This window comes from Sciurus vulgaris, assembly GCF_902686455.1.
Source record: "Sciurus vulgaris genome assembly, chromosome: 3".
In the NCBI taxonomy this organism is placed as follows: Eukaryota; Metazoa; Chordata; class Mammalia; order Rodentia; family Sciuridae; genus Sciurus; species Sciurus vulgaris.
Genome location: NC_136463.1, coordinates 71,591,500 through 71,618,611, shown reverse-complemented (window position 1 = coordinate 71,618,611; position 27,112 = coordinate 71,591,500). Strand labels below are relative to the sequence as shown.

Below are 27,112 nucleotides of genomic sequence, written 5' to 3'. Positions count from 1 at the left end.
GCATCATTCGTCCTCACCCTCAGCAAACCCGTCTCTGAACATCTACAGGAAGGAACTCAGCCAAGGGCCCTGTCCTTTCTTGAGCATCCCTGCAGACCCTTGCCCATTCAGTCCATTAACAACCCTGAGAAATCCCTGATGGTTGAGAGCAAAGTTAAAGTCCTCAACTGGGCACTGTCTCTACCTAGGCATTTCTGCACAATGTCTTGAGCACCAAGGGTACAGGGTTCTGACTGTGCCCTTCCTCACTGACCTCTGTACATATTAATGGGTTAACAAGTGATTTTTAATATATGTGTATTATGTATACTTTGTATACTATATATAAGTAGCATACTATGTATAGTGAACTACTAAAACCAGGTTAAACCTATCTATCTCCCCAAACACCATTTCTCTATGGTGAAAACATTTAAAATCACTTCTTCTTGTCATTTTTTATTTGTTCTAATTAGTTATGCATAACAGCAGAATGCATTTTGACACGTTGTACACAAATGGAGCATAGCTACTCATTCCTCTGGCTATACATCTGCAGAGACACACCAGCAGTGCGATCATACATGCATATAGGTAAAATACCTGTCTCATTCTACCATCCTTCCCATCCCCATTGCCCCAGCCCTCCCCTCCCTCCCCTCTGCACAATCCACAGTTCCTTCATTTTTCCCTACCCATCCCCCACTATGAATCAATATCCGCTTATCAGAGAAAACATTCAGCCTTTGTTTTTTGGGGATTGGCTTATTTCACTTAGCATGATATTCGCTACCTCCATCCATTTACCTGCAAATGACATAATTTCATTCTTCTTTAAGGCTAGTAATATGCCCATTGTGTGTGTGTGTGTGTGTGTGTGTGTGTGTGTGTGTGTGTCACATTTTTCTTTTTCCATTCATCTGTTGAAGGGCACCTATGTTGGTTCCATACACTTTGGCTATTGTGAATCTAGCTGCTATGAACATTGATGTGACTGCATCGCTGTAGTATGCTAGTTTTAAGTCCTTTGGGTATAAACCAAGGAGTGGGGATAGCTGGGTCAACTGGTGGTTCCATTCAAAGTTTTCTGAGGAATCTCCATACTGGTTTTTATGGTGGTTGCACCAATCTGCAGTCCCACCAGCAATGTATGAGTGTACCTTTTCCCCACATCCTCACCAACAGCTTTTAATTTTTTATAGACTGCATTTTGATTCATTGCCACCAAATTGGGTACAACATTTCATTTCTATGGTTGTACACAATGTAGATTCATACCGTTCATTGTAATCATACATGTACATAGGGTAATGATGTCTCATTCCACGATTTTTTCATACCCCCTTCCCTCTCATTTCCTTCCACATATTCTAAAAGTTCCCCCATTCTTCTCTCATTCCCACCCCCCACCCCCCATTATATATCATTCTCCACTTATCAGGGAAAATATTCGGCCTTTGGTTTTCTGGGCTTGGCTTATTTCATTTAGCATGATATTTTCCAATTCCATTCATTTATTTGAAAGGCCATAATAATATTCTTCTTTATGGCTGAATAGTATTCCATTGTATATGGAATTGTATACCAGAGTTTTCTTTATCCATTCATCTGTTGAAGGGCATCTAGTTTGGTTCCACAATCTAGTTATTGTGAACTGAACTTCTATAAACCTTGATGTGGCTATGTTACTGTAGTTTGCTGATTTCAGGTCCTTTGGGTATAAACTGAGGAGTGGGATAACAGAGTCAAAAGGTGGGTCCGTTCCAAGTTTTCTGAGGATTCTCCACACTGCTTTCCAGAGTGGCTGCACCAATTTGCAACTCCACCAGCAATGTAAAAGTGTGCCTTTTTCCCCACATCCACGCCAACATCTACTATTGTGTTCTTGATAATAGCCATTATAATTGGAGTAAGATGGAATCTTAGAGTTGTTTTAATTTGCATTTCTCTAATTACTAGAGATGTTGAACACTTTTTCATATATTTATTAATTACCTGTGTGTCTTCTTCTGCAAAGTGTCTTTCCAGTTCCCTGGCCCATATATTGATTGGGTTCTTTGTATTTTGGGTGTAAAGTTTTGTAAGTTCTTTATAAATTTGGATATAAGTGCGAGTGGAAAAGATTTTCTCCAACTCTGTAGGCTCTCTCTTCACATTCTTGATTGTATCCTTTGCTGAAAAAAAGCTTTTTAGTTTGAGGCCATCCCATTTATTGATTTTTGCTTTGATTTCTTGCTTTTATTCTTGATAATTGCCATTCCGACTGGAGTAAGATGAAATCTTGGAGTAGTTTTGTTGTGCATTTCTCTAATTGCCAGAAATGTTGAACATTTTTAAATTTTTTTGACCATTTTTTTGACCCTTAAGCAGCAGGTGAGGTTGGCAGAGGACCCAGAAGCAGACCAGCGGCAGGGGCACATGTGGTTTGTTTTGTAGCCATTGTTACTGAATTTAGTGCTATTTGAGGTGGATTCCAGGCAGCCACTGATGGAGGCCAGTAGTGATGGAAAGGAAGGGTCACTGCAGAACTTGGGTAACTAGCAGCTCCATTTCTCCTTAAAGGCACACAAACAACTGCAGAATAGGGGAGAAAGGGAAGCCAAATGGGCCACTTCTGTGAAGTGTCTGCTCAGTTCCTTAGCCCACTTATTGATTGAGTTATTTGGTTTTTTTGGTGTTAAGTTTTTTAAGTTCTTTATATATCTTGGAGATTAGTGCTATATCTGAGGTGCATGTGCAGTAAAGATTTTTCTCCCATTTTATAAGCTCTCTCTTCATGTTATTGTTTCCTTTGCTGAGAAGAAGCTTTTTAGCTTGAATCCATCCCCTGTATTGATTCTTTTTTTTTTATGTTTTTTCTTTTTAATTTTTTTTTTTCAGTTTTTTTTTTATTGTAAACAAATGGGATACATGTTGTTTCTCTGTTTGTACATGGCGTAAAGGCATACCATTTGTGCAATCATAAATTTACATAGAGTAATGTTGTTTGATTCATTGTTATTTTTTCCCTTCCCCCCACCCCGCCCATCCCTCTTTTCCATCTATACAGTGCTTCCTTCCTCTATACATGCCCCTCTCCCTAACCCTAACTCTAACCCTAACCCCTCCCTCCCCCCATTATGGTCATCATCCACTTATTAGCGAGATCATTCGTCCTTTGGCTTTTTGAGATTGGCTTATCTCACTTAGCATGATATTCTCCAATTTCATCCATTTGCCTGCAAATGCCATAATTTTATCATTCTTTATGGCGGAGTAATATTCCATTGTATATATATATATATACCACAGTTTCTTTATCCATTCAACAATTGAAGGGCATCTAGGTTGGTTCCACAGTCTGGCTATTCTGAATTGAGCAGCTATGAACATTGACGTGGCTGTATCTCCGTAGTATTCTGCTTTTAAGTCCTTTGGGTATAGGCCAAGGAGTGGGATAGCTGGGTCAAATGGTGGTTCCATTCCAAGTTTTCTAAGGAATCTCCACACTTCTTTCCAGAGTGGTTGCACCAACTTGCAGCCCCACCAGCAATGCATGAGTGTACCTTTCTCCCCACATCCTCGCCAACACCTGTTGTTGCTTGATTCTTGATAATCGCCATTCTAATTGGGGTGAGATGGAATTTAGGGTGGTTTTGATTTGCATTTCTCTTAGTACTAGAGATGTTGAACATTTTTCCATATGTTTGTTGATTCCTTGTAGATCTTCTTCTGTGAAGTGTCTATTCATTTCCTTAGCCCATTTGTCAACTGGATTATTTGTATTCTTGGAGTAGAGATTTTGAATTCTTTATAGATTCTGGAGATTAGTGCTCTATCTGAAGTATGAGAGGCAAAGATTTTCTCCCACTCTGTAGGCTCTTTCTTCACATTGCTGATAGTTTCCTTTGCTGAGAGAAAGCTTTGAGTTTGAATCTATCCCAGTTATTGATTCTTGCTTTTATTTCTTGTGCTATGGGAGTCCTGTTAAGGAAGTCTGGTCCTAAGCTGACATGTTGAAGATCTGGACCTACTTTTTCTTCTATAATCTACAGGGTCTCTGGTCTGATTCCAAGGTCCTTAATCCATTTTGAGTTTAGTTTCGTGCATGGTGAGAGATATGGGTTTAGTTTCATTCTGTTTCATATGGATTTCCAATTCTCCCAGCACCATTTGTTTGAAGAGGCTATCTTTTCTCCATTGCATATTTTGACACCTTTGTCTAGTATGAGAAAATTGTATTTATTTGGGTTTGTGTCTGTGTCCTCTATTCTGTACCATTGATCTACCTTTCTATTTTGGTACCAATACCATGCCATTTTTGTTACTATTGCTTTGTAGTAGAGTTGAAGATCTGGTATTGCAATGACCCTGTTTCACTCTTCCTGCTAAGGATTGATTTAGCTATTCTGGGTTTCTTATTCTTCCAGATGAATTTCATAATTGCTTGCTCTATTTCTGTAAGGTACACAATTGGGATTTTAATTGGAATTGCATTGAATTTGTATAGCACTTTAGGTAGTATGGCCATTTTGACAATATTAATTCTTCCTATCCAAGAACATGGAAGATCTTTCCATCTTCTAAGGTGTTCTTTAACTTCTTTCTTTAGTGTTGTATAGTTCTCATTGTAGAGGTCTTTCACCTCTTTTGTGAGATTGATTCCCAAGTATTTTATTTTTTTCGAGGCTATTGTGAATGGGGTAGTTTTCCTAATTTCTCTTTCTGAAGATTCATCACTTATGTATAAAAATGCGTTGGATTAATGGGCATTGATCTTGTAACCTGCTACTTTACTGAATTCACTTATGAGTTCTAAGAGTTTTCTGGTGGAATTTCCAGGTTCCTCTAAATATATAATCATGTCATCAACGAACAGGGATAGTTTGAGTTCTTCTTTCCCAATTCGTATCCCTTTAATTTCTTTGGTTTGTCTAATTGCTCTGGCCAGAGTCTCAAGAACGATGTTGAATAGAAGTGGTGAAAGAGGGCATCCCTGCCTTGTTCCAGTTTTTAGGGGGAATGCTTTCAGTTTTTCACCATTTAGAATGATATTAGCCATGGGCTTAGCATAAATGGCCTTTACAATGTTAAGGAATGTTCCCACTATCCCTATTTTTTCTAGTGTTTTGAGCATGAAGGGGTGCTGTATTTTATCAAATGCTTTTTCTGCATCTATTGAAATAATCATGTGATTCTTGACTTTAAGTCTATTAATATGGTGAATGACGTTTATTGATTTCCTGATGTTGAACCAACCTTGCATCCCTGGGATGAAACCCACTTGATCATGGTGCACTATCTTTTTAATATGTTTTTGTATGCGATTTGCTAAAATTTTGATGAGAATTTTTGCGTCGATGTTCATTAAGGATATTGGTCTGAAATTTTCTTTCCTTGATGAGTCTCTGTCTGGTTTAGGTATCAGTGTGATATTGGCTTCATAGAATGAGTTTGGGAGGGTTCCCTCCTCTTCTATTTTATGGAATACTTTGAGAAGTATTGGAATGAGCTCTTCTTTAAAGGTTTTGTAGAACTCGGCTGAGAACCCATCTGGTCCCGGACTTTTCTTTGTTGGTAGGTTTTTGATAACTTCTTCTATTTCAGTACTTGAAATTGGTCTATTTAAATTGTGTATGTCCTCCTCGTTCAGTTTAGGCAATTCATATGTCTCTAGAAATCTGTTGATGTCTTTGAAATTTTCTATTTTGTTGGAGTATAGATTTTCAAATAGCTTCTAATTATGTTTTGTATTTCAATCCTGTCTGTAGTGATATTTCCTTGTTCATTCCGAATTTTAGTGATTTGGGTTTTCTCTCGTCTTCTCTTTGTTAGTGTGGCTAAAGGTTTATCAATTTTGTTTATTTTTTTGAAGAACCAACTATTTATTTTGTCAATTTTTTGTATTGTTTCTTTTGTTTCAATTTCATTGATTTCAGCTCTGAGTTTAACTATTTCCTGTCTTCTACTACTTTTGGTGCTGTTCTGTTCTTTTTCTAAGGCTTTGAGCTGTAGTGTTAGGTTGTTTATTTGTTGAGTTTTACTTCTTTTATTAAATGCGCTCCATGAAATAAATTTCCCTCTAAGTACTGCTTTCATAGTGTCCCAGAGGTTTTGATATGATGTTTCTTTGTTCTCATTTACCTCTAAGAATTTTTTAATTTCCTTCCTAATATCTTCTGTTATCCATTCATCATATAATAGCATATTGTTTAATCTCCAGATGTTGGAATAGTTTCTGTGTTTTACTCTTTCATTTATTTCTAACTTCAATCCATTATGATCTGATAGAATACATGCTAGTGTCTCTATCTTCTTGTATTTGCTAACATTAGCTTTGTGGCATAATATATGGTCTATTTTAGAGAAGGATCCATGTGCTGCTGAGAAGAAAGTGTATTCACTCTTGGTTGGATGGAATATTCTATAAATGTCCGTTAAGTCTAAATTATTGATTGTGTTGTTGAGATCTATGGTTTCTTTGCTCAATTTTGTCTGGAAGATCTGTCCAGTGGTGAGAGCGGCGTGTTAAAATCACCTAGTATTATTGTGTTGTGGTCTATTTGGTTTCTGAAATTGAGAAGGATTTGTTTGACATACATAGATGAGCCACTGTTTGGGGCATAGATGTTTATGATTGTTATATCTTGCTGATTTATGCTTCCCTTAAGCAGTATGAAATGACCTTCTTTATCCCTTCTGACTAACTTTGGCTTGAAGTCCACACTATCGGAAATGAGGATGGATACTCCAGCTTTTTTTGCTGAGTCCATGTGCATGGTATGTTTTTCCCCATCCTTTCACCTTTAATCTATGGGTATCTTTTTCTATGAGGTGAGTCTCTTGCAGGCAACATATTGTTGGATCTTTCTTTTTAATCCAGTCTGCCAGTCTATGTCTTTTGATTGATGAATTCAGGCCATTAACGTTCAGGGTTATTATAGAGAAATGATTTGGTTTCCCGGTCATTTGGTTCATTTTTAAAATTTTGTTTATTTATTTGTTTGACACAACTTGTTTCCTCCTTTATTTGACAATTCCTTTAGGATAATTCCTCCCTTTGCTGATTTGCTTCTTTGTTTTTCATCTCTTCCTCATGGAATATTTTGTTGAGAATGTTCTGTAATGCTGGCTTTCTTTTTGTAAATTCTTTTAGCTTTTTTTTATCATGGAAGGATTTTATTTCATCGTCAAATTTGAAGGTAAGTTTTGCTGGGTATAAGATTCTTGGTTGGCATCCATTTTCTTTCAGGGCTTGAAAAATGTTGTTCCAGGACCTTCTAGCTTTTAGGGTCTGGATTGAAAAATCTGCTGATATGCGTATTGGTTTCCCCCTGAATGTAATTTGGTTCATTTCTCTCACAGCCTTTAAAATTCTGTCTTTATTTTGTATGTTAGGTATTTTCATTATAATGTGCCTTGGTGTGGGTCTGTTGTAATTTTGTGTATTTGGAGTCCTGTAAGCCTCTTGAACTTGATTTTCTATTTCATTCTTCAGATTTGGGAAATTTTCTGATATTATTTCATTGAATAGGTTGTTCATTCCTTTGGCTTGTTTCTCTAGGCCTTCCTCAATCCCAATAATTCTTAAATTTGGCCTTTTCATGATATCCCATAGTTCTTGTAGATTCTGTTCATGATTTCTTACCATCTTCTCTGTTTGTTCAACTTTGTTTTCAAGGTTAAATATTTTGTCTTCAATGTCTGAGGTTCTGTCTTCCAGGTGTTCTATCCTATTGGATATGCTTTCTATGGAGTTCTTAATTTGGTTTATTGTTTCCTTCATGTCAAGGATTTCTGTTTGTTTTTTTTTTCAATATCTCTAACTCTTTATTGAAATGATCTTTTGCTTCCTGTATTTGCTCTTTTAACTGTCGATTGGTGCGATCAATCAATGCTTGCATTTGCTCTTTCATCTCATCATTCAATGCTTGCATTTGCTCTTTCATCTCCTCGTTTGCTTCTCTGATCATTTTAATTATGTACATTCTGAACTCCTTTTCTGTCATTTCTTCTGCCATGCTGTCATCGGGTTTTATTGATGTAACATCTAGATTTGTTTGCAGCATTTTCTTTCCTTGTTTTCTCATGTTGTTCAGATATCAGTGGACCGCTGAGATATTGCAGATTTCCTCTGTTGATTTACAATGACCCTGAAGATTTCTATATATATCCCACCTTAGCCTTCAGTAGGCTGAAGTCTTGGAGGAGTTTGATAATGTGGTGCTCCACAAGGAAGCTGCCTCTCTAGGAGTGGTGGCCTTCAGGTGGGGTATATTCCCTGCTAGTGGGCAGAGGTGCCTCCACTTGTTGACCAATGGTCATCCAAAGGGGACCTAGGCTGTGGGCTGAGGCAAGGCCTGTTTGGGCCTGAGCCTCTGGTTTTACCGTCCTTGTGGGAAACCTCACCCAGCAGGGAAGACTCACCCGGTGGGGAGGTCTCGCTGGTCAGTTTCCTCCTAGAGGTTCCCCTCAATTTACAGCTACTGCCTGGGCTGGGCTGCCTTCCTCTGCAAAGTTTCCAGGGGCCCGGCCCTACCTCCTGGGCCTGGGAGCCTCACCCTTCGCAGATGAATCTCCTTAGGCTGCCCCTCCTCAGAGAATTTGCCCATAGGCCTGGAACCTTCACTCCGCCCTTAGCCTGTCTCTGTGCGGCTCTTCCACCCAGAAGCCTCCTAGATCCTGGGACCCTGTTCTGCACCTAATCGCCTGGCTGCGTGGCCCCTCCTCTGAGCAGCCACCTGTGGCCCCGAACAATCGCTCCGAGTCCCAGAGACCCGCCACAGGCCTCTTCCTCCAGACAGCTGCCCAGTATGCCGGTGCGGTCACTAGGAGTCCAAGAAACTCACTTCGTGCCTCCTCCTCCCACCAACCACCCGTAGCCCAGGGCAATCAATCACTCCGAGTCTAAGTGACCCTGCCCGTTCCTCCTCCTTCTCCAGATAACCCCCCGGGTGTTCAGGAGCAGTCCCTCTGAGTGGCTCTGAATCCACGTGACCCGCTGCACGGGTCCTCTGGGCAACCGCCCGGAACTCTGGTGTGGTCCCTCAAGACCAAGCGTCCCACCACGCTTCTCCTCCAGGCAGCCCCCCTGTGTTCAGGAGCTGTCACTTTAAGACCAAACAACTCACCACTCGCCTTCTCCTCTGAGCAGCCGCCTGGAGCGCTAATGCAGTCACTGCGAGTCCAAAGGACCCGCCGCGCTCCTTCTCCTCCTTCTCCTACTCCTCCGGGCAGGCCCCGGGGTTCAGAAGTGGTCAGGGTCCAAACAGCTCGCCACGCAGCCCCTTCTCTGGCAACCGCCTGTAGTTCCCGTATAGTCACCCGAATCCAAGCGGCTGCTCCTCTTCCTCCTTGTCCTCAGGGCAGGCCCCGGGGTTCAGAAGCGTCGTTCTGATTCCAAACAGCTCGCCGCGCGGCTTCTCCTCTGGCAACCGCCTGCAGCTCTGGCGCAGTCTCTCCGAATCCAAGTGGCCACGCTCCTCTCCTCCTCCTCAGGGCAGGCCCCGGTGTCCTGAGTCCACACAGTTCTCCCCGCCACTCCTCCCCCGGGCAGCCGCCGGAGCCCCAGTGGCTGCTCCGAGTCTCAGCGCTGTGCCGACCGGCCTCCTCTATGGCGCTCCAGCGGGGGGAGGGGCGTCTCGCCGGCAGTTCTACTTCACAAAGTTTCCTGCGTTCCAGGACCCCTGTCCCATCCGGGATGCCCCCCCAGGGGGTGAGAGTCACCCGGCTACTTTGAGTTGGTCCCAAGCGTCTCAATATCTCCTCTCTTGAATCCTGAGTTCTGGAGCAACACGTAATGCAGCCACCCTCTAGGCCGCCATCTTGAAAAACTCTCTGTCTTTATTTTGTATGTTCGGTATTTTCATTATAATGTGCCTTGGTGTGGGTCTGTTGTAATTTTGTGTATTTGGAGTCCTATCAGCCTCTTGAACTTGATTTTCCATTTCATTCTTCAGATTTGGGAAATTTCTGATATTATTTCATTGAATAGATTGTTCATTCCTTTGGTTTGTTTCTCTAGGCCTTCCTCAATCCCAATAATTCTTAAATTTGGCCTTTTCATGATATCCCATAGTTCTTGTAGATTCTGTTCATGATTTCTTACCATCTTCTCTGTTTGTTTAACTTTGTTTTCCAGGTTAAATATTTTGTCTTCAATGTCTGAGGTTCTGTCTTCCAGGTGTTCTATCCTACTGGATATGCTTTCTATGGAGTTCTTAATTTGGTTTATTGTTTCCTTCATGTCAAGGATTTCTGTTTGGTTTTTTTTCAATATCTCTAACTCTTTATTGAAATGATCTTTTGCTTCCTGTATTTCCTCTTTTAACTGTCGATTGGTGCGATCATTCAATGCCTGCATTTGCTCTTTCATCTCATCATTCAGTGCATGCATTTGCTCTTTCATCTCATCGTTTGCTTTCCTGATCATTTTAATTATGTACATTCTGAACTCCTTTTCTGTCATTTCTTCTGCCATGCTGTCACTGGGTTTTATTGATGTAACATCTAGATTTGTTTGCGGCATTTTCTTCCTTGTTTTCTCATATTGTTCAGGTATCAGTGGACCACTGAGATATTGCAGATTTCCTCTATTGACTTACAATGTCCCTGAAGATTTCTATATATATCCCCTCTTAGCGTTCAGTAGGCTGAAGTCTTGGAGGAAGTTGATAATGCAGTGCTCCACAAGGAAGCTGCCTCTCTAGGAGTGGTGGCCTTCAGGTGGGGTATATTCCCTGCTAGTGGGCAGAGGTGTCTCCACTTGTTGACCAATGGTCATCCAAAGGGGAACTAGGCTGCAGGCTGAGGCAAGGCCTGTTTGGGCCTGTGTCTCTGGTTTTACCATCCTTTTGGGGAGACCTCACCCGGTAGGGAAGACTCACCTGGTGGGGAGGTCTCGCTGGTCAGTTCCCTTCCTAGAGGTTCCCCTCAATTTACAGCTACCGCCTGGGCCGGGCTGCCTTCCTCTGCAAAATTCCCCGGGGCCCGGCCCTACCTCCTGGGCCTGGGAGCCTCACCCTTCACAGATGAATCTCCTTAGGCTGCCCCTCGTCAGAGAATCAGCCCGCAGTCCTGGAACCTTCGCTCCGCCCCTAAGCGTGTCTCTGTGCAGCTCTTCCACCAAGAAGCCTCCTAGATCCTGGGACCCTGTTCTGCACCTAATCGCCTGGCTATGCGGCCCCTGCTCTGAGCAGCCACCTGGGGCCCCGTACAATCACTCTGAGTCCCAGAGACCCGCCGCACTCCTCTTCCTCCAGACAGCCGCCCATTATTCCAGTGCGGTCACTAGGAGTCCAAGCAACTCACTGCGTGCCTCCTCCTGTATTGATTCTTGATTTTACTTCTTGCACTTTAGGAGACTTGTTAAGGATGTCAGGCCCTAAGCCAACATGATGAGGATTTGGTCTATTTTTTCTTCTTTTAGGCATAGGAGCTCTGTTCTAGTGCCTAAGTCTTTGATCTACTTTGAGTCGATTTTGGGGCAGGGTGAGAGGTAGAGTTTTAATTTCATATTGTTACATATGGATTTCCAGTTTTCCCAGCACCCATTATTGAAGAGGCTATATTTTCTCCAATGTATATTTTCTGTGTTTTTGTCTATTATGAGAGAACTGTATTTATGTGGATTTGTCTCTGTGTCTTCTGTTTTGTACTGTTGGTCCACCTGTCTATTTTAGTACCAATATCATGCTTTTTTGTTACTATTTCTCTGTAGTATAGTTTAAAGTCTGGTATTGTGATACCTCCTGCTTTACTCTTCTTGCTAAGGATTTCTTTGACTATTCCAGGTGTCTTATTTTTCCAAATGAATTTCATGATTGCTGATTGCCTTTTCTAGTTCTTTAAGCTCCATAAAATATATAGTACATTATTGTTATCTATAGTCAAAATACTGTGCAAGAGCATACCAGGAACTCCTTGCTGGTATCTGACTGTAACTTAGTACCCATGGATCAACCCATGCCACCCACCTGTGTGACACCGTACTTACTCTTATCCTTGGACATGTGTCTTAGAGCATTTTTCACAGGAGGAATGTTGTGCTTTATTATTTACTAAAGCTACATCAACCCAGTGTGATAAGCAGCTTCACCCTTAAGCAGCAGGTGAGGTTGGCAGAGGACCCAGAAGCAGACCAGCGGCAGGGGCACATGTGGTTTGTTTTGTAGCCATTGTTACTGAATTTAGTGCTATTTGAGGTGATTCACAGGCAGCCACTGATGGAGGCCAGTAGTGATGGAAAGGAAGGGTCACTGCAGAACTTGGGTAACTAGCAGCTCCAATTCTCCTTAAAGGCACACAAACAACTGCAGACTAGGGGAGAAAGGGAAGCCAAATGGGCCAGGCTCACTTTGAGTCAAAGACACTAGACCAAGAGGGACAGTGAGGGAGCTGCTGAAAGCCCATTTCCCATGGAAAGTCTGCTTCCATTTGTTTCCTGTGTCTGGATCAACCATGTGGTCTGGTACCATCAGCCTGAAGTGTTTACTCTCTGCCTCCACAGAAAAAAAATTTGCAGAGCAAAGGGTGTGGCTCAGTGGTAGAGCACTTGCTTAGATGTGTGAGGCTCTGGATTCCATCTCCAGCATCAAAACAAATAAACAAACTTTGATCTCTGAGATAGGAAGTTCTCTTCCCCCAACCACCAGGACTTGTGGCCAGCAGGCAGCCTACCAAATTCGGACACTTTTTCCCCTCACTCTACACAAACCCTTCATGCTCTGCCATGTGTTATTGTCAGACCTGCGTTTTGTGGGAACAGCTTTTTAAATTTTAAGTCTTCATTGCATGACCTGTGATCAGGTGTATGATCTGTGCTGTGAATGTTTGTAGTTCTTTGTAAGCTGCAGTCAAAGCTGTCTCTGGATAAGTCGGCATCTTAATTCAACTCTTCCTCATCTAAGCTACACATTAATAAGAAAATGAGAGAGTTCTTTTGGAAATTATAGCCTGGGGGAGAAATCAATTATTTACAACTCATATTCAGTTAAGAAATCACACTTAATGCTTAGAGAGATTTCTTTCCAGGACGAAGGCTAATGCATTGAGGCCACATTTTGCAGCAATGACATTTGCATTAGGGCCCAGCACTCCCAGCAGCCTCTCACTCACCATCGAATGTGCCTGGTGCCTCCACCAACACCCCACCCTACCTGCCTGCTAATGAGGTAGTTCGCCTTTGTGATTTACCTACCTCTAATTTAAGCACAGTGATTTTCTGTGAATTTTTTTTCTGGTCTCTCTGATCTTTTCCTTTATACCATGTCAGGATCATTTTGTCCCCAGTTGGGCACTGAGACAGAGTGTATAATTGGTGCCCCGTGTGGGAGGGGCAAATCCCTACCACACTAGTATATGGTCATCCCTGAGACTCTCAGCAAATGCAGAGGAAGTACGAGTTATCTGTTGCACATTCAGGCTAACACTTAAAAAACAATTACAACTTGCCAGCTTGCTCTTCCCTATCACACGACTGGCATGTCCCCTGCAGTGGCTGCTCCATGAGGCAAGTTACTGACTGAGGAGATGGAAGCAGAGCCAGGGCTGAGAGGTGACCACCAAACTCAGCATTGTGCAGGCCAGAATATGTCACCTCCGAAATGTGCCTTTTTTGCATAAGGATCATTGCCTAAAGGCAAATAAGAAGCAAATACAGGAAAGTACTCTACCCTTCATCTGTTTACATAAAGCAGGACATCGATGACTTTATTTATTTATTTATTTATTTATTTTCAATTTTTAATATTTGAGATGGCATCTTGCTAAGGTTCCAGGTTGGCCTCAAACAAGCAAGCCTCCTACCTCAGCACCAATGTATACCACAAGGTAAAAATAAGAATTCCGGCAAAGCACTGAGATTGTGGGATTGTTTATTATACAGTAAATTTGACTGATAGAGACTCTATTTTTTTTTTTTTTTTTGATACAGAAAATTGAACTCAGGGGCATTTTAGCACTGAACTGGGTCTTAAAAAATTGCTGAGATGGCCTCAAACTTGCCATCCTCCTGCTTCAGCCTTTCAAGTTACTGGGATGACAGGCATGCACCATGATGCCCAGTTAATTACCAGAGTTTTCAAGGGTTCTTCTTCCTTGAAACAACCCTAACCCTTTGCTGACTCCAACGTATATAACTGATATTTCCTAAATGTAGTCCTTTATTCTAGAACTGTCATTTGTCTACCAGAGTTCTTTCTAGCAAGTCATAGAGATACCTCAGGTTCAACATATCAAAAAATAGATTCACTGTCTTCTTAAAATACTGCTTTCTCTTCCTTGCATTCCTGTGGCAGTTTGCACCATGTCTGTGAAAGGACACTAGAACTACACTTCCCAGTCCTTGCCTCTGTGTGCTTCCAGGTACCCCTGGCCAGAGAATGCAACTTGCATAAGATTTGGAAGGTAGAGGGAAGCGGGAACAGATATTTTATGCTCTGAAGGTTGGTGCAGGGCACAGGCATGTGCTGATGCATGGTGGCCCATCCTGTGGACCTGGGCAGCACTCCAGGCCTTCAGTGTCTCTTCCTGAACATACACAGGTACCTCCATAGAGGAGAGTACAGGGAAGGTCAAACTTTCTCTCTGAAAGTTGGATAATTGAGTCTGCCGAAATAAACTGACAAAAGATTAATAAGAGAAAAGGCATGCAAATTTTAAGCATGCCAATGTTCACCAGAGCAATATGGAAATATGAAACTCAAAGCAGGGCCAGATGGTTGAGCCTTGAATACCCTCTCCATAGAGGAGAGGAAAGTGGTAGAATAAATGACTTTTAGGGAAGATGAATGAACCCAGAGAACAGAAAATGCCCTAGAACAGACTTCCTCTGTGCTCTAGGTCTGGGGTTTCTTTTCAATCTCTTCCTCTGTGATATGAGTTTAATCTTATCTGGGTAATGAAATTTCAGCAAGAGGCAGTTGTGATCCTCTTTGACAGATCTGGTCTTCAAGTAGATAAGGGAACATCAGGGAAGCCCTTCCCTGCATTTGCTGTTCCCCAGGTTCTCCATTCAGAGTCCAAAGCGGTCTATTTTGGGTAGTCATTTTCTGAAGCTCAACAAGGGCACTAACTAACAAGGCCCAGTACAAGTCAGATGGTGGGGTCTTGCCAGGTTCATGCAGGGGGCCCTGGCTTTTAAGTGGGCACCTGCCCTATTGGTTTAGACAGATCGGCAGACATTGGGAAATCTGACTGAAGCTTGGGGATGTCCCCTGCTCAAAGGGGCAGAGAGGGCCGCAGGGGAGCACAGAGCACTTAATGACAAGTCAACCTAGTGGGAAAACACTCTCAGTGGAGGGAACAGGTCAAATGATGAGCAGTGCAGGTATTTGCCACTTGGGCTTCAGAGCAGACACTATGATGACCTGGTAGTGGCAGCCCTAACTCCCTGGGGGTGAGGTTCTCAGGCACACTAGGTGACCTTGGACCCTTTGGTTCTTCCCAGTGTGTCATGAGAGAAGTGAGCCAAATGATGGCTCTCTGGGGTCCTTTTAAGCTCTGACATAAAAACTGTGATTTTATGTTTGGCAGTTCCTTCCACCAGCTGTTTTTGCATTTTCTAAAAGAAAATCAATTTGCTTGTGCTTCTTTCCTTCTGCTGTGTTTTTTCCCACCATAACCCCTCTCATGAATTATGCAAACTGCATTTGCCACCCAAGGTGAGGTGAATTAAAAATGCTAAGTGAGACTTTAAATGGAGTGTCTACCACCACTTCATCTTGGTTAACTCTGGTGAGCGACTGTCATCCTCACCACAGAGCTTCCTGCCCGGATCTCAGACACACGCTGTTGTTAACAGTGATTAACAGGCACGGTACAGACCATGCATAAAGGTGCGTGATGAATACTAAAATCACTGCATGGTGGAATAATGCTGAAATCCTGTGTGGACATTGCCTCCCCCACAACCATAAAATTTTTCATTAGCATAACTTTAAATTTTCAGCACCCACTTCATCTACTAATGAATTTAGTGAAGAGTATCCCCAGGCAGTTCAGTCAAAAAACCTCTTTATTTTGTGGAAAAGATGTTTGGAATTATAGAAGAAAAATCTCAGCTATAAAAAAGAAGCAGCAATAAAACCATATCATTTCCTTTTAATTCAATCAAAATGGCATCCCCAAAACACAAAAAAAAAACAGCTGACTTTCATCCAGATCTTGTTCTGGAAATAGACTCTTCCCTGGCTTCCGTGAGGACAGCCTCCTGGAACTATCTCCCCACGTCTCTAGACTCCCACGCTGCTCCTTGGCCACCTCTGAGTGTCAGTTGCTCAATACCACTCTTACCTCTTACCCCTCTTTCTTTTCTCTCTGTCTAGCCACAGTCACAGATGTCATCTACATGACAAAGCATCATCCATTTTTGTGCCCAGTGCTGACCTTACCTGTAGCTTCCAGACCAATTAATCAGCCTTCCTCCCCTACTTTGGTTCCTCCTCTCGGGTATCACAAAACTACAGCAAAATTACCTCGTCCAGCTGAGCCTACCATTTGACCTTCACCAGCTAGGACTTTCTCTGGTGTCTTTATCTCAGTGGAATCTCCATCAGTCAGTTACACAAATCAGAACTTGAAATTATCTATAAATTGCCCCTCCTTTCTTATCCCATGGCCAGTACATCACCAAATCAATAAATATTGACTTCTAAACCATGTGTGTTTATGGGTGCCCATAAAATTTTGTTCCATATAAGTAGTGAACATATATCATTTTCACAAAATCTCAAAAGTTGACCATATAGAGTGTCACAAAGAAAATGTCAAATAATCCCCTAAAGTGGAAATCATTTGGGCTGCAATTATTCTCTGTGATGCAGTAAAAGTCAATAATAAAATAAATAAATAAAATAATAAGCAAAAAAAAATCAATTAACTCTAAAAACTAAAAAAATAAAATAGAATAAAACTTATCAATAACTCAGGATAAAAAGAAATAAAAACTGAAATTTAAAGCTATTTAGAGGAATAAGTGATGATGTTGCATATCCAAAACTATAGGTATAGGCAAAGACTCTTCCAAAGGAATATTCATAACGATGAAAGTATCAATAGAGGCAAGAAAGACTGGAAATAAATAGCAAGCTTTTCATGGAAGAATGTAGACAAAAGTGACAACAAAAATATTAACAAAATAAAGCCAAGTCAAGCATAACAAAAACGTATGAGTCCATCCCTGATCTAAAACTAAAGAAAAGAGCACACAAAACAACCAACCAGGGCTGGGGTTGTGGCTCAGTGGTAGAGCACTTGCCTAGCATGTGTGAGGCACTGGGTTCAATTCTCAGCACCACTTACAATAAATGAATAAAATAAAAGTCCATCAACATTAAAAAAAAAACTCTTAGAAATGCAAATGTAAGTCAGAAATAAAATATGCACAATCATATCCAGCAGTTACCAAGAAAGTTTTATCCTGAAATGTGAAAATAATCCAGTTTATATATTGTCTCTCTCTCTCTCTTCTGTTGAGTCCCATGCCCCCAACACAGAGTGTGGGCATTTGCCACATGATCCGTCTATCAGAGACTTAAATCTGGAAGCAAGCAATGTGTGTGGGTCACCTGGTCCATGAACACTGAGCTCCACAAGCTCCAGAGTCCTACCTCTTGGTAGTGGGTGCCCAACAAAGTTGTGAGGAATGAACAAATACTAATACTAAAGTCACCTGGTAAATGAAATGGTCATGTTTCCTATCTACAGTTTTTCTCATTAAAAATAATTCATATTTTCTCATTTAATGTGAGGTAAGGATTATTAACATTCTTTTGGATAAGGAAATTGAATCTTAAAGCAATTCACAGCTTACCCAGGGCCACTGAGCTTCTGAGTGTGAGGCCAGCACAAATCCACATCTTCCTGGAAAATTCAGCACTGTTTTTTACAGAGACTTTCTCAGAGAGCAAAAGCACCCAGAACTAATCCTTCAGAAATTTACCTTTTCATATACATGTTAAGAAATGCTATTTGGGAGAGCCCAAGGTGTGGAGAAATCCTATTAAAAAGGAAATGATTTCTTAGAGTTAATACAACTCAAGCGGAGTTTCTTTTTCTGCAATATGTACTAATATCAAACAATACAATGTGGAAATCACTCCTTTACTAAAAGTAGAAGGAAAGAAAACTTCAGACCAATATTCCTCATGAACATAAATGCAAAAATTCTTAATAAAATACTGGCAAACTACATAAAAAACATATTTAAAAGACAGTGCACCATGATCAAGTAGCATTCATTCCAGGAATGCAAGGTTGGTTCAACATGAGGAAATCAATAAATGTAATTCATCACATCAACAGATTTAAAGACAAGAACCACACGATTATCTCAAGAGTTGCAGAAAAAGCATATGACAAAATACAGTATCCATTCATGTTCAAAACACCAGAAAAACTAGGGATAATAGAAAAAAACCTCAACATTGTTAAAGCTGTATGGGCTGAAGCCAACACCATTCTAAATGGAGAAAAATTGAAAGCATTCCCTTTAAAAGCTGGAACAAGACATGGATGCCCTCTTTCACCACATTCAACACAGTCCTTAAAACCCTAGCCAGAGCAATTAGACAAAAGAAAGAAATTCAAGGGATATGAATAGGAAAAGAAGACCTCAAACTATCCTTATTTGCCAACAACATAATTCTACATTAGGAAAACAGACTCAAAAAGTCCACCAAAAAGCTTCCAGAACTCATAAATGAATTCAGCAAAGTAGCAGGATATAAAATTAACACCCATACATTAATTGTGTTCCAGCACACCAATGACAAATCAGCTGAAAGAGAAATCAGGAAAGCTGTTCCATTCATAATCACCTCAAAAAAGAAAATCTTGGGAATCAATCTAAAAAAGGAGGAGAAAGATCTTGACAATGAAACTACAGAACACTAAAGAAAGAAATTGAAGAAGACCTTAGAAGAATGAAAGATCTTCCATGCTCTTGAATAGGCAGAATTAATTTATCAAAATGGTCATACTACCAAAAGTGTTATACAAATTTAATGAAATTCCTATTAAAATTTTAATGATGTTCTTCATAGAAATAGAAAATGCAGTCATGAAATTCACTTGGGAAAAATAAGAGGCCCAGAATAACCAAAACAAATACTCAGCAAGAAAAGTGAAGCAGGAAGCATTACAATTCCAGACCTTAAATTATACTACAGAGCTATAGTAACAAAAGCGGCATGGTATTGGCACAAAAGTAGAATTGAAGACCAATGGAACAGAAGATATAGAGACATACCCACATAAATACAGTTATCTCAGGTCTAGGGAGATAGCTCAGTCAGTAGAGTGCTTGCCTTGCAAGCACAAGGCCCTGGGTTTGATCCCCAGCACTGCAAAAAAATAAATAAATAAATAAATAAATAAATAAATAAATACAGTTATCTCAAACTAGAAAAAGGCTCCATAAACATGCTTGGAGAAAAGATAGCCTCTTCAACAAATGGTGATGGGAAAACTGAAAATCCTTTGTAGTACATTGAAATTGAACCTCTATATCTCACTCTGCACAAAATGCAGCTCAAAGTGGATCAAGAACTGTGGCATTAAACCAGAGACTCTGCATCTACTAGAAGAAAAAGTAGGCCCAACTCTCCATCATATTGGCTCAGGAACAGACTTCCTGAGCACAAGAAGTAAAATCAAGAATCAATAAATGGGCAGGCATGGTGGCACATGCCTGTTATCCTAGCAGCTTGGGAGGCTAAGGCAGGAGAATCACAAGTTCAAAGCCAGCCTCAGCAAATCAAGGTCCTAAACAACTCAGTGAGACCCTGTCTCTAAATAAAATACAAAATAGGGCTGGGGATGTGGCTCAGTGGTTGAGTGCCACTGGGTTCAATCCCCAGTACCAAAAAAAGTAAAAAGGAGGAAGGAAGGAAGGAAGGAAGGAAGGAAGGAAGGAAGGAAGGAAGGAAGGAAGGAAGGAAGGAAGGAAGGAAGGAAGGAAGGAAGGAAGGAAGGAAGGAAGGAAGAAATGGGATGGCATCAAACTAAAAAGCTTCTTCACAGCAAAGGAAACAATCAAGAACATGAACACAGAGCCTACAGAATGAGAGAAAATCTTTACCACATGCACCTCAGATAGAACATAAATCTCCAGGTTATATAAAGAACGCCAAAAAAACAAATAGGGCTGGGGATACAGCTCAGTTGGTAGAGTGCTCGCCTCACAAGCACAAGGCCCCGGATTCAATCCCCAGCATCACAAAAACAAAACAAAACAAAAAAACAAATAACCCAATCAATAAATGGGCCAAGGAACTGAAGGATCACTTCACAGAAGAAATATGAATGAGAAAACATACAAAAAAATGTTCAACCTCTCTAGCAATTACAGAAATTCAAATTAAAACTACACTGAGATTCCATCTCACTCCAGTCAGAATGGCAATTATCAAGAATACATTTGACAATAAATGTTGGTGAGGATGTGAGGATAAATGTTCATTCATATGTTGCTGGTGGGACTGCAAATTGGTGCAACCACTCTGGAAAGCAGTATGGTGATTCTTTAGCAGATTTGGAACAGAACCACCATTTGACCCACTCTTTGGTTATACCCAAAGGACTTAAAATCAGCATACTACAGTGATCCAGCCACTTCGATGTTTACAGCAGCTCTATTCACAATAGTCAAGCTATGGAACCAACCTAGGTGCCCTTCAACAGATGAATAGATAAAGCAAATATGATATATATACACAATGGAATATCACTGGGCCATAAAGAAGAATGAAATTATGGCATTTGTCAGTTAATGAATGGAACTGGAGACTATATGCTAGCCCCAAAAAACCAAAGGTCAAATGTTTTCTCTGAAATGTGAATACTAACACATAACAAGGGAAGATAAAGAAGGAAAGTGTAGAAGTTCATTGGATTAGACAAAGGGGAATGAAGGGAAGGGACAGGGATGGGAATAGGAAAGACATTAAATGAATTGGACGTAACTTTCCTATACTCACATATTAGTACATGACCAGTGTAACTCTACAACATGTTCAACCACAAGAATTTAGGAACAGACTTCCTTAACAGGACTCCCATAGCACAAGAAATAAAAGCAAGAATCAATAACTGGGATAGATTCAAACTAAAAAGCTTTCTCTCAGCAAAGGAAACTATCAGTAATGTGAAGAGAGAGCCTACAGAGTGGGAGAAAATCTTTGCCAATCATACTTCAGATAGAGTGCTAATATCCCAAATCTATAAAGAACTCAAAAAACTCTACACCAAGAATACAAATAATACAATCAACAAATGGGATAAGGAAATGAACAGACACTTCACAGAAGAAGATGTACAAGCAATCAACAGATATATGAAAAAATGTTCAACATCTCTAGTAATAAGAGAAATGCAAATCAAAACTACCCTAAGATTTCATCTCACCCCAATTAGAATGGCGATTATCAAGAACATAAGTAACAATAGGTGTTGGCGAGGATGTGGGGAAAAAGGTACACTCATACATTGCTGGTGGGGTTGCAAACTAGTGCAGCCACTCTGGAAAGCAGTATGGAGATTCCTCAGAAAGCTTGGAATGGAACCACCATTTGACCCAGCTATCCCAGCTATACCCAAAGGACTTAAAATCTGCATACTACAGAGATACAGCCACATCAATGTTCATAGCTGCTCAATTCACTATAGCCAGATTGTGGAACCAACCCAGATGCCCTTCAGTTGATGAATGGATAAAGAAACTGTGGCATATATATACAATGGAATATTCCTCCGCCATGAGGAATGACAAAATTATGGCATTCGCAGGCAAATGGATGAAATTGGAAAGTATCATGCTAAGTGAGATAAGCCAATCTCAAAAAACTAAAGGACAAATGATCTCGTTGATAAGCAGATGAGGACATACGGGAGTGGGGGGTAGGAGGGGTTAGTGTTAGGGTTAGGGTTAGGTTTAGGGTTAGGGATAAGGAGGGTGGTAAGAATGAGGAAGAAAGGAATGTATAGAGGGAAAAGAGGGGTGGGAGGGGAGAGGGAAGGGGAAAAAATAACAAAATGAATCAAACAACATTGCCCTATGTAAATTTATGATTTTTAATTAAAATTAAAAATTTAAAAAAAAATTGTAATGGGCTGCATCCCATGTATATACAATATGTCAAAATATACCCTACTGTCGTGTATATCTAAAAACAAAATAAAAATAATAAAAATTAATAAATAAATAAAAGGGAAAGTAGTTCCATTGAGATAATTGTTGACTAATGGCTAATGGCATAATTTGTTCTCCCTGGGGATTTAGCATTTCAACCACCAATAAAAATAGAAATCTTGCAATGGACAGAAATATAATTAAACAGTTAAACAGAAAGAAGTCTTTTTTTTTTTTTTTTTTTTTTTGTCAATGCTTCTGAAAATGTTCTCCCACAAAAAGTCTTAACAGTCAGTTCTGGGCAGTAGGAAGAGAAATGGGGTATGAGGGACTATGCAGGAGAAAAACCTGTGGAAGCCTAGGAAAACCCAGGCAGGGACTCAGACTCAGGACAGATTGGGGATGGTCAGCTTGTCTCTCACATCTGACCACCAAGTCTCAACGTATGGGGTCTTGAATTCCTCATATGTAAAGAAAGGAATGATTCTCCAGTCCTTGCTGGTACACAGGAATAGGTGCTTAATTAAATATTGTTATCTTTCTATGAAAGAAACAGTACTTTTTCCTAAGGAGATTCAGCCTAAGAAAGAGGGTGGCCCAATGTAACATATTCTGACAAATAACGCAATAGAGCCTGTGAGAACCAGACAGAATATCAGGTATGACCAGAGGTTGTGCCTCAGACAGGTGTTATCAAGTTCTGCCCAGGTGCAACTCTTGATTGGATACCTAGATGTGGACCCAATTATATCAGTGGACAAAGTGAAGACACTCCTTTCATATGGGAAAAATGAAAAGAGAAGTGAAAGTAAAGGAAACCCTGGTCCTGACCCCAGGGGTACACTCATGATGTATTTTGCCTTTGTTTGTTTTTTTGTTTGCTTTTTTGGACTACTCCTCCTTCACAGTGCAACCCAGTGGCCATTTCACTGGGCTATGGGTTATGTACTGTTCTGTGTGCAGAATATATCGATATCTTTTCATCCCCACCTTCTCTGAGCTAATCATTGTTTGACCTGAAATAGGTTTATTTCTTAGAACATTTTTCTTTGCTTCTTAAAACATGTCTCTCTAAAGAAATAATGCACACATGAGCGTTGGAAACTGCATTCTGCTCCCAATAGACTAAAAGATAAGTTCACTGCCAATTCCCTTTTTCTGATGGCAAATCAAAATCTTGAACAGTGTTAGAAAATGAGCTTTCTAGAATGAAAAACATTCTGCACTTGAGCAACTTCTCCAAACCTCTGTTTCCTTCTTTGTAAAGGTGGATCCAGACTGCCTATCCTTCCTACTCTGTAAGAAAATACAAGAACACATGCAATCACTCTCTGATGTATAAGCCACTGTATTAGGAAAATATGTTTTTTATTAAGATCTGAATAAATAAGGAGACTGCATTGATGGTACATCGTACTACTTTCAGTAGCATTAAATTAATCAGTCTTCAATAACTAAATGCCTACCACTGTGCAAGGCCAGGAGAAGAAGCAGGTTTGGGAAGTGAAGAAAGATTACAAGTTTGGTTTTGATGGAAATCTCAGGCAGAACACAGCTGTGTGTATCTGGACTGCAGGAGACAGAAACTAAAGAACAGGTGGAAACAGGGAGGGTCACCCAAGGCCCAGTTCCTGGTCCCCTGTATGTGCATCTTCAGCATCATATCCTTCATATCAATTGAGAAAGTCCTTCCTCTTCCCATGCAGAGGTTATCTGTCCACTGGTGTGGTGGGGTGGGGGCTCAGATCTCAGTCATTCTCTTGTCTTGGTGAAACTGTCCCCTGAGGCAGCCCTTTCGACTGGTTCTTTAATATCTCCTCCTCTGCTAGATCATCCTCATCAGGAAACCAGCATGCTCTGGAATTTCCCATAAAAATATAAAAACAAGTCCTTCCAGATACATATACTCCTTGATTTAGATGAGGTTACATCCCAATAAGCCCATCCCAAGTTGAAAATCTTAAGTCGGTAAAGCATTTAACATGCCTGACCTGCTGAGTGTGCTAGCTTTAGCAACACAATACACTGTATTTTCCATGGAGGCAAATATTCCCTTCCCTTCCCTTTCCCTTAAATCTTGCTTCTTTTGGCTGCTATGAGGTACTTTCTTTCTCCCCATGTCCTTGACCCTTAATAGTACAACCACAAAAGCTCGCTGTTCTTCCCACATTGTCCTCCCTTCAGTTTTCCAAATATCCCTCTGCTCACAACACAACTCCTCACCTCCCTCGGAGGCCCTCCCTGGCCACTCAGCCTTGGGCCATTCCTGCTCCATTTCTGTGCTCTGTCACATCACCTGTTTACTTCCTTCATGACACCATATGCAGTCATCCCGCTCATATGCTCTTCAGTTGCTCACAATCTGTCCTCCTACTAGGAGGTAAACTCCCTAAGCATAGCAATCTCATTCATCAAGCTCTCAGCCATAACCCAACATAACAAAGAAGCTCAATAAATGTTTGCTGAATAACCTTGAATTCACTTATTTATTATCCATTTTTTAATTATTTTAGATTTATTTTTCATTTTTACTGACATTATAATTATATGTATTTCTGAGGTACAGTGTGAGGTTTCAATACATGATACATTGCGTAGTAACCAAATCAGGATAATTAATATCTCTTTCTTTCGCCTTAAACATTCATCATTTCTTTGTTGTGGGACCATTTGAAGTCCTCTCTGTCAAGAGAGTTGTTGCCCTACTAAGAAACAGAACACCCACGCTTATCGCTACTGTCTAACCACAGCACTGTGCCCCTGGCCCACCTCACTCCACCCCCAAATGCCCCTACCCTCCCCAGCTTCTGGTAGTGACTATTTTAATCTTCATTTCTATGAGAACAACTTTTTCAGGTTTCCCATGAGTGAGATCCTGGGGTATTGATCTTTCAGTGCCTGTTTATTGCATTTAATCCTCCAGGTTCACTCAGGCAGCCTCAAGGGACGAGATTTCATCCATTCTTATGACTGAATCATGTTCCATTGTGTTTATATACACCACATTTTCTTTATCCATTTATCTATAGATGGACTCTTAGGACATCTAAGTTGATTCCATATCTGGGTAATTGTGAATAATGCTTCAATAAACACAGGACTACAGATGTCTCTTCAACATACTGACTTCATTTCCTTTTTATACCCAGTGGTGTGATTGGTGGATCACGTTGTAGCTTTGCTTTTAATTTTCTGAGGAAACTTCATATTGTTTAATGGCTGTACTTAGGTTCCTACTAACCATGCATGATGGCTTCCTTTGCTCTACATCTTTGCCAACGCTTGCTGTATTTTGACTTTTTTACTTTTTGGGAATAGATATTTTAACGTGGAATGAGGTGATATCTTACTGTGGTTTTAATTTTCATTTGTACATTTATTTATTTACTAAGTACAAGGAAGAGTCGGTGTAAGCTGGATTGAGCTATGGCATCCAGCAACTAAAATCTCTGGGCTAAAAACAATGAAGTGTTTTTTGTTGTTGTTTAAATTTTAAGTCCACTGTGCATTAGCAGGGAAATTCCATTGCCACAATCAAGTGGGGAGCTAAATGGGCAGAGCAGCTACAAGGTCGGAGAAGAGAAAAAAAATCTCTGGAAGACTGCAGGGCAGCAGTTAAATGTTCCAGCCCCAACATGATACAACTCACTGCCCACATCTAAACACAGGGCCACACCAAGAACAGGAAACTGGGAAAGATCAGCCTTTCAGGTGCCCAAAGCGAAAGGCAAGCCAGGCCTCCAGGCAGTGCTAGGATTTTAAGAGCTGCTGAAGGGGGTTACCAGAAGAGCTCAGCAAAGAGACAAGAGGATATCTAGAAAGCCTCTCTCACAGAAGAGGTAATGTCCAATGCTGCAGAAGGGGAAAGGTGTTCTGCATATGTCCATTACATTTGGTAACTAAATTGTAATTCTAGCCCATGATGTCCCAGTGTACTGGTGATGCAGTAGGAGCCAAACTCAGTGGGTTGAGCAAAAAAGAGAAGCAAAGAAATGAAGAGGTGAGAATAGGAAGTTTTCAAGAATCATGGGTGCTGAAGAGGGATGGGGCAATAGCTAAAGAGAAACATTGAGCCAAAGTGATGAGGTTAGATAGCCAAGAGATAAGCATGTGTACATTGATGGGGCAGCAGATTAGAAATAGAGGGAAAAGAAGCAAAAGGAACCAGGGACTGTTCTAGAGACATTGGAGTGGCGTGGAAAGAGGACAGTGTGTGACAGGCAACTACAATTAGCCTCGAAGAGAGAGGGCTGGGGATGGAACCAAGATCCTCACAGCTCTGGGAACCCTGATGAGGCATTGCACTTTTTTGGTCAGCCATTACAAGATTATTATCCTACATTCTGCTTACTCAGCAAGGTCAGAAACTGCAGATGCTAAGTCACTCTTAAGATAACTGAGTCAAGTAATGATTACTCAACAAGACAGAAAGTATTAGAGGAGAAGGGCAGGGGCAACAGTATTCAGAGCACACACACGCGTTCAACTAGATAAAGTGTGGCACAGTGAGACGCATCAGGGAAGTAATGGGCATCCCAAAGGCGGGTGGGCAGGTGAGGTGGGTGAGGCCAGCACAGAACCAGCCACCTCTGTCCAGGTCAGCAGGGAAACCCACAACAACAGAGCAACTGACTCCTGCTTGATCATTGGTCAAGACGGTTGACCATCTTGGTTGGACAATTGAAATGATCTTAAAAACAGGACAACTTGCTTGGCTCTGACATCAAAGTTAAGATAAAGCTTTGCTGAGTTAAACTGAAATCATTCAACAAAAGATTCACAAACCACAGCGCTTGATTACAAAGGATTCAGCTCAGAGATTTTCAATGAAGGTGGTACCAGGACAGTGTGGAGCACCCAGGCTTCCTGTACCACTGCGGGAGAGTCTGGGCCAGGGACTGGGGCACTCTGGACAGAAGGAGAAAAGCACTGGGGACGATGACCTCTGCAATACTCCTGCCTACTCAACTCCACCTTCCTTAGGAGTTGTCATCCTCCATGCTGCCTGGGACCTCTCACCGTCAG

At 41.0% G+C, this 27,112-nt stretch overlaps 1 long non-coding RNA gene across 1 annotated transcript in view; it reads right to left on the bottom strand.

Annotated features, from left to right (window-relative positions):
• Positions 1-23,929, bottom strand: part of LOC306655865 — a 32,617-nt gene extending 8,688 nt beyond the window's left edge. Inside the window, exon 1 of the long non-coding RNA XR_013762331.1 lies at positions 23,554-23,929. This is a non-coding gene — a long non-coding RNA (uncharacterized lncRNA). The remainder of the gene's footprint in view (positions 1-23,553) is intronic.
• Positions 23,930-27,112: the final 3,183 nt, after the last annotated feature.